Source organism: Nycticebus coucang, chromosome 14 (assembly GCF_027406575.1).
Source record: "Nycticebus coucang isolate mNycCou1 chromosome 14, mNycCou1.pri, whole genome shotgun sequence".
Lineage (NCBI taxonomy): Eukaryota > Metazoa > Chordata > Mammalia > Primates > Lorisidae > Nycticebus > Nycticebus coucang.
This window is the reverse complement of record NC_069793.1, coordinates 82,580,153-82,589,061: the sequence shown is the minus strand read 5'-3', so window position 1 is coordinate 82,589,061 and position 8,909 is coordinate 82,580,153. Positions and strand designations below refer to the sequence as shown.

At 44.4% G+C, this 8,909-nt stretch overlaps 1 pseudogene; it reads right to left on the bottom strand.

Annotated features, from left to right (window-relative positions):
• Positions 1-202: 202 nt before the first annotated feature.
• Positions 203-2,187, bottom strand: LOC128565139 (T-complex protein 1 subunit eta-like; annotated as a pseudogene).
• Positions 2,188-8,909: the final 6,722 nt, after the last annotated feature.

The following is an 8,909-nucleotide window of genomic DNA, read 5'->3' as shown; positions in this document are numbered from 1 at the left end:
TCTTCTTGACACATGCACTCCAGTTTGGACAAAGCTGAAAGAAAATTTATAACCCATTCTCTAAATTAACTTACAGTGTTTGCATTATTTGGTTATCCCAAACAAGCCTGCAATAAACATCCCTGTGGATATCTTTGCAGACTTATATGTGTCTATCCTTATGGTAAATTCCTAAAAATAAAAATAGTTACGTCAAATTTCATATGTATATTTTTATTACTATTGCCAAAATTACCCTCCAAATATATCACACCAATTTATTCTGCCACCAACAGCATAGAAGTCTTCCTATTTCTGGTCCCTATTTCTGTCCCTAAGTAACACTGGGTATCACAAGACCTAAAAGTCTCCATTGATCCAGTGGAATAAAATGATACCTTGCTTTTTACATTTTCTGTTTCTTTTATGAGAAATGACTATGCGTCTTTTCATATATTATTGTCCATTTATATCTCTCTCTTGAGGACTGCCTATCTCTGGCCTTTACCTAATGCCTACTGATTTTTCTTCTTCTTATTGATGCCTAAGCACTCTTTGTTTACTAAGAAAACTAGCCCTTTATATTCCAAATATTTCTTTGCTTTTTTTCCCCTAAGTCTTAAGTTTTATTTGAATAACCTCAACTGAGAATAGAGTGGGTCAATTACTACACTCTCTTAATAACACCAATTAACCAAGCCAGGGAAAGCAAGCACATCCTGCAGCCACCCAGTCATGTGATGGATGCAGAGCCTTACAAAGGGGGCGGCCATGACCTAAGCCCTGGCCAGCTGGTGGGTGAGTGTCCACAGTCAAGTGGGGCTTCTTGATAGTTTTATCTACTGACACAATAAGGCATGCTGCCTCTGAGGCTGCTGTCAGGGCACTGCTCCATACTAGAGCTGGCTCCCACCCGAAGGCCTCAGAGTTGTCAGCAGTGTCCTCATTGTTGATGTCCACCCCATACTATTACCCACCTGAGCATGCTGAGCCTGCAGCTTGTTGAGGAGGTTTGTGGCATCAAAGCCAGCATTATCACACAGCTGGCATGGGATAATCTCCAAGGCCTTGGCATATGCCCCAATCAACAGCTGCTGCTTTCCTAGAATAGTCATCCTTGAGTAAACCTGCAGGTACTTGGAAAGCTCCATCTCAATGGCCCCCCCCACTACTGGATCATTCTTGATGGCCCTTCTGACCATCATGATGGTATCATGCAGGGACCACGCCATTTCCTCCATAAACTGCTCAGCAACGGCCACAGAGGATGAAGGTGCATATCTTGGCAGCCAGTGAAAAAATTGTACCTTTCCCCTTCAATTGGGTGTCTTCAAACACCTGGCAGCAACCCAGGCACATCTGCTGACAGAGCATTTAGAGCATTCACACCGGCCCAGATTGAGCCTCCACAGGCCACATCATTCTCTCAGATCCTCCTCGGATACTCAGCCAGCGCACAAGATGTTCCTGCCAGCAAAGTACTAGGTGGCCACATCTCCAATGGGGAGTATGGACTAGACAACTTTGGCTCCAGAATGATGGGTCTTCCCTAACTTGTCTTAGAGAATGTTCCACTGAGCATCAATGATCTCCTGATAATCCTCAGCTGTGTGGACTCTGATCTCAGCATTATCTTTCTCAGTTTTTAACTGGAGCTCAACATTTCAAAGGGCAATCATGGGATTATCATATTGCATTTCAAACCCAGCATAAGAGAACATCTTCTTGAATGCAACACCAGCTACCGGCTGAGAATTCTCTAGGACTGCTCCACTCTGTCCCTTCTTGATTCCAATCATTTTAAGTTGCAACAAATCATCAAGCATCATCACCACATCAAACACCATCTTAGCAAAGAAGGCTTTCTGCTGGGAGATCAGCTTGGAACTCAGAGCAGTTGCAGCTTCCACAGCTCCACTTTATCTGTCTTCTTCAGGGTCACGGTGATCTTTTTGATCTTGTTAACTGCCGGGTGGCTGTGTGGAAAGCTCAAATGATGATCTGGGGGTGCAAACTTTCCTCCATGTATATTTTCACCTGCTTCAGAAACTCTGCAGCCAGAAAGGTCACTGCTATCACCAGCCTCAGCAGCTTGGGATTTTGTAATGTCCACCGAAGTCTTTGCTGTGGGATGAAGGACATCTAAGAGTTTCAGAATTGTAGCCCCATTATTAGAAATTGTTAGCCATCCACAGTAAACTTGTCCATGCCATGGGGACCAAGGGTGATTCTTACAGATTTGGCAATCACCTGGCAGGCACTGATGTTATTCAGGAGCTGGGGAATGCCTTGAGAGCTATCATTCCCCTCTTTTAATAGAAAACTGGTGTGGGCATTATTTTAGGACGTATTCACTGGCCCACTGCTCTTCCTCTCTTCCGTGTTGGGGCACCCAGCAAGCCAACATCTTTTTTTCTTTGAATAAAGATGTTAGTCCTGCCAGCGCCCTGAGCAACAGTGAGACCCTGACTCATGAAAAAAATGGAAAAACCCAGCCAGGCGCCACTGCAAGCGCCTGTAATCCCAGCGGCTTCCGGAGGCTGAGGCAGCGGGGTGCCCGCAGCCCAAGTCTGAGATTGTGAGCCACCACGCCCACTGCACTCTGCTCAGGGGCATAGGGTGGGACCCCGTCTCAACAACAACAACAACAACAAAAAAGATAATCTATATAAAAGTGTTTTTATTGATGTGAAATCCTTACTGATGTATATTTGTTCTTGATCTTATTCTCATTATCAAAGCAGGAGAGTCTAGTCGAAAAAGCACACATTTTGGATCTGAAGAATCCAGCTCAAATCCTGGCCCTGCCAATACTTGGTGAGGAGACGGAGTGACGTACCGGCCCTCATTAGTAGCAGACAGTACTGACAGTATCTGTTCAGTTAGTCTCCTCCACTTTGACTCTGGCCTCAGCTATGGGACTTGCACTGACCAACAGGACAGTAGCAAACGTGAAGCAGAGACGTGAAAAAGTGTTCACGCGTTTCTGCTTCCTCTACTGCATCTCTACCATTGCTCTGAGAATGTTCAGGTTGCCTGAGAAGACCACGTAAAATAGAGCTGAGTTTCTCTGCCAAGTATCCAGACATGTAAGAGATCCCAACCAAGATCAGCAAAGACATTCAGCTACCTATAAACTCATGAGCAGTACTAAGTCACTTGTTTGGAGTGAGAGGGATTTTGTTATGCAACAATAGCTAACTGATTTACTAGCTATGGGATTAACTGTATTGCAGATCAGTTTTCAAATTTAAAAATGTTAGGATTTATATGAGAAGCAAAATATCACTTATCCTAGTAGGGATGACAACCCAGTTCTTACAATCAGGGAGGAAGTTCAACTATGCAAAGTGTTTGGGAACTTCAGCAGTTGTTTCTGAATTCCCATGATATAAAGTGATGGTTACAATATGTGTATCTTTAAGATCATCTGCCAAAACTTCCACACCTGCCAAAAATTACTGTGCATCCCTGAGCAAGTCACTTAACCACTCTGGGTTCCCCACAGTCCTCTCAGTGTCCCTCTGCTTTGCCTGTCTGGCATATTTTCTCAGCTCTTAGATTTAATCTGAGTTTGGAAAGGCTTGTCTTTGTCTCTTTGTTCAGAGCTATGAATATGCCCAGCCCCCATCCCTCCCTCTTAGTGCATCCATCACCTTGTATCTGAGCAACATTTTCAAAATGCAATTTGTTTTCGTAGCCTTCAGAGGCTTACCCTAGCCTTGAAGGAGAACTCCACTCTACAATGCAAGGAACCCAAGCCCCACTCAGTCTCTCTTCTTTCACTGCCAACTTTCTTATTGTCACACAGATTCCAATATGTGCCCTGCCCAAGGTCTTTGGGCTTTAGAAATTCTGTTTCCTCTGTCTTGGAGAAACTGTCCCATCACTGATTCCCCACTTTGTATGTTTGGTTATTTTCATCCGCCTGTAAGCCTTTCCTAACCCAGAGTTCTTCAAGCTCAGCACTATTGACATTTTGGGGCAGATGACTCTTTATCGTAGGGTGCATTCTTGTGCATTACAGGGTATTTAGTAGCCTCTGTCCCTGGCTTCTATCCTCTAAATCCTAGCAGCACCCCTACCAACTATGACAAACAAAAATGTCTCCAGACATTACCAAATCTCCTGGGGCCGAAATCACCCTGAGTTGAAAACAATGCCTTACTTCCACATGCATCCACAAAAGCAGATTCCATGTTCTTAGACATTGAACAGACATTGAATTAGTCCCGGGTCTAATTTATCCAAGCAATTATGATTCTGTATGGTAGAAGTCTGCTCCCAGTCCTCCCCATTAAACTGGACTACCTGAGAACAAAAATTGTGCTTTTAATCTCTCTGCCTACATCTTGGTCCAGTTTCTAGGACAGGAAAGTTTTCAATGAGTATTTGTGAATGATATATAGATTTGTAGTAACAATGTAGAAATGAGAAAATCTGGCCAGGTGTCACAATCATCTGCATATATCTTTAAAAGACAAACTCCTAGGTAAACACCCAGGCTTGTGAATCAGTATTTCAGGAAGTGGGAACCCAGAAATATTTACTGTTTAAACCTCAAGGCGATTCTAATGCAGCTGATATGGAGGAAAACTGATCTATAAGACAATATCGTGGCAGCCAGTATTAACCATCTTTGAAGACAATGCCCACTTTCATAAAAAAGGGAAAATATTCTTCTAGAGAAACCTTTATGCCCCAAAATTTAAAAAGATTAATTTTTTTTCCCATAGGGTGAGCGAGGAAGACCCTGAGAAGCCTCTAGAAAAGGCTCAGAGAGCCTCTTCCTATAGTCAGAGGGACCCTCCAGCCAGAATGGCAAGTGGCATCTATAAAAATAATCCTTTCTGAAGCAGAGCATTTGAATCTGCCTTGGTTCCCTATTCCCATGGCCTGCCCATGACCAGCACAGTTCCTGCTCAGAACGCAAATGGCTGCCTTCTCGGATGGCCTTTCCCTCCAACAGAGGAATATTTTAGGGCTGGATGTAGTGTGTCTGCTTGTTTCCAAAAGGAAGTAGATGCAGGCCTGGGCTAAAACACTGCTGTTATTTCAAAAGTGTGCCCCATCCTGTGCAGCGCTGGAAATACATTTAAGGCCAACAGAGCTGTGTCGGGTGAGAATCGCTTTGTAACAGGACTGTGGAGATCAGGCCTGAGAAAGGACACTGCCAAAAACTCACCAGGAGGCAACACAGTGGGGCTGGAACTGGGCAAGAAGCTGACAAGCTTGCAAAGGACGTCCTCATTCCCTCTGCCCAACAGGCTGGTCGGTAAATGCTAACGGAGCAAGACGCTATCCCCAAGCTGGGCCGGGTGAGGGCCTCTCCCTCCCCCCGGGGGAAGCCAGCTGCCTGTAGGGTCTTTGATGATGTGATCACATCTGAGAGCTGTCATCCTGCTTTCAGTCCAGGATGTCTGCATCAGTCTGCTAGAGCTGCTGTACCTCAGAAATGTGTCATCTGGAGGCTGAAGGTCCAAGGTCAAGTGCTGGCAGGGTTGGTTCTCTCTGGGAGCTGTGAGGGAAGGGTCTGTTCCCAGCCTCTCTCTTTGGCTGTAGATAGTCATCTCCTCCCTGTGAGTGGGTATATCACCTCCCCTCTGTAGGAGACTGTCTCCCCTTTCTGTAAGGACACCAGACATATTGCGTTAGGGCTCATTCTAATGATCTTTTAACTTAATTACCTCTGAAAGACCCTGTCTCCAAATAAGATCACATTCTGAGGACTTTAACATATGAGTCGGGAAAGGGGGTAGACATCAGCCCATAGCAATGTCTGCCACCTCTGACCCCTCGGCCTCCCTCCCCATCGCTGGGCCCCCCCTTCTCCCCTCCCTGAGCAGGTCTGCCTGCCTGCCCCCACCTTTCTCCAGATTCTGTGACTCTTTCTGCAGAGATGGCATGGTGTATCTTGTGGGACTCTGGGAATCTGCCTAACTGTGGGGAACTGGAAAGAGCGTGAGCACACCTAAGTTTAAATCTGGGTTCTAGGCTGTGCTGTGCGCCTAGGACAAGTTACTTAACCTCTCTGAAGTCAGCAAAATGTTTAATATGTTGCCATTTACTTCTGTATCTAGAAGAAGGCCAGGAGTCATTAACGAGCAAATTTTGTTATTTTGGGGGAAATAGTTACTTGAGTGGCCTTTGTGAGTTTGCAAGTGGAAAGTGAGTTCACACAGAAATTCCCTGGGGGAAGAAGTGCGCAACCTTTTGTGACCAAAGCCAGGACCTTCACCCTACACATGGTATGGTCCCTGAGGAGAACATAAACACATTTATTTATTTATCTATTTATTTATTTTGCAGTTTTTGGGCGGGGCTGGGTTTGAACCCACCACCTCCAGCATATGGGGCCGGTGCCCTACTCCTTTGAGCCACAGGTGCCGCCCAGACATAAACACATTTTTCACAGTGCTAGGGAGAGTCCTTAGCCTAAAAGGCTAGAACTCTATTCCCTCCTTTTCAGATATAAAGCAGGACTTTTCAAACAACCAGTAGTAAATGACTTTTTAAAAAAATTTTTCAATCCATCACAAACGCATACTTTTGGAAAATGAAATAAAAATGTATTATTAAAAACTTAAAAGAACAAACAAAGCACAAGCCACATGTTATTATTAGAATCAACAGACATAAAAATATCTCTATAAAATTTCTATAAAACATCTCTAGATGCTTACTATTAATTTCTAAATTTATCTTTTTACAGGTTAGCAATAAAACATTTGCGGATAGACCCTTGTACAAGAACTACATTTTGATTAGCACCAGTTTCATGTATACTATGAGAATCTTCAGCCAAAGGCATCTATCTGGGGGTTATGGGTAATTTGAGTTGTAATGCTAAAAATATAATATTCAGCTTTGACATTCAAAATCAGTTTTTCTCATTCACAGCAAGAAAATAGACTCAAAAGACAAGCTCTGTCAAGAGAAGGAAAGAAAGCCGAAGTTGTTGCTTCCTACCTTTGAAATACCAAGATGGAAGCAAAGAAGAAAAGATCAGTTCTGCTGGGTGTGAACATTTTTGTCAGTATTTAGCATTAATAGAAATAACATCTATATGTAGAACGATCAACAACTTAAAGAGTATTTTCACACTATGTGGTATGTTCATGTCTCATTTCCCCTATAAGTCACATTTTTATCCCGTTTTACAGATAACAAAAGTGAGGCAACAACAGAATCAAGGCACTTTCATCTGTCCCAGACTTGAAGGAAAGGAGGATCTTAGTCCAGATTACATGTAGGGTCAGAGGAAAGGTGTAAATGGTAGAGTCAGAGAGGCCTCCTGCCTCGGAAGTCATCATTTGTCATTGTCACCATCCTCATTCACCAGTATCTCTTTGGCCCTATCATGCATGCCTGGGAATCTGTACCAGGCAAATGGAGACAGCAGGAAATAAGACAAGGGTCCTACCCTCAAGGACCTGACAACCTACACTGTAGTTGTAGGCAAGTCACCACTGAAAATGAGATAATAAAATGCTCTACTTTTTGCGTTGTTGTTGTGAGGATTCAACAAAAACACAAGCATAAAGCGCTTAGCACAGTTCGAGGCTCACAAGGCCCAGTAAATGGTCCCTAAATATTTGCAATGAGTGCTATACAAATTAGCCAAATATAGATGTTTGCTATTTAGAACAACTAACAAGTCATTTTGCATTTGGATATTTTCTGCATGGCTTCATTTGTTTTTGAAATACATGCATTCAGCAGGGACATTAAAATAATCGCTACATAAGAATTCTTTTAACTGCTAAAATGAATAACTAAACATCGACTATGGAAGAGGGGGAGAGCAAGGGCATCTCTCTGGAGCATCTTGATATCACATCTTTACAGCAAGAACTTTCAGCAAGTTGATAGCAAGCTGTTTCCATTCTGTGTTTGCAATGACAGGTTTTGCTGCAAGTGAAAGGTAGCTGCTCCCCACCTCTCCCAGCTGTGCTGAGACCTGGGTCAGCCTGTGGGGAAGGAAGAACTGGGGAATTTGTGTATCAAGGAGAAATCGATTGAAAAGTCAGGCAGACAAAGCACCTAGGCAGAGAAGGAGAACACATGTGGAAACCTGGAATCAGAGGGGTCCAAGAGAGACTAGATCACCCACCCCGCCAGGCATCCAGGGAGCTACTGATGGTGGCTTCACTGTGACAACTCCATTGGGCAGTACAACACAACAAAGGACAGTCCCTCCTAGCCAGAGCCCTTGACAGGGGTCTCCCTGGTGAATTCCTCCAGGCATCTAGCCTAGGCTCCTCTCACAGTATGTAAGGTCCAGCCCCTTCCATTGTGACAGTTTTGGCATCTGGGGCTGGGACAGCCTCTTGTAAGTGCCTGAGCCCCTCAGATGATTCTAATACACCCCAGGCTTTCCACCACTGCTATTAGCAGAATCATTTGCAGCACAGGGCCAGTGTGAACTGCCCAAGCTGTCCTTCAGGGAAGAAAAGAGTTGTACTTGACCCTGAGAGGTCAGGGCAAAGGACACAGGTGCAGCCTGGCAAGGAAGACAGGCTTCTTCAGGGGGCTCATCTCATCCCTACTTCCATTCCCCAAGGGGAGGGTGTGAGTCCCCTCTGAGGCATCCTTAAGCTTCCCTCCAACCCCACCCTGTGGATTTGTTTCTCTCCACGGTTACCTCCCTATACATCGTAGCATAATTCCACCATGCCCCTCTCAACGTCTATCAGCTCCTGCCCTTGCCCTGACTAGTCTGCTGTGTGGCTTTGAGCTGGTCCTTTTTCCTCTCTGGTCTCAGAGGGGTTGACCAGGGACCTCTTTGATCATCTAATCTGGTCCTGTTACGGAATTAGACTAAGTTTCTTGAATTTTTTTGGTTTGGTTCATTGGTGTTGGAGTGGTGTGTACGTGTGTGTGTGTAGGAACAGACGTATCTACCCTTTTAGCAGAAGTTTAAGTTTATA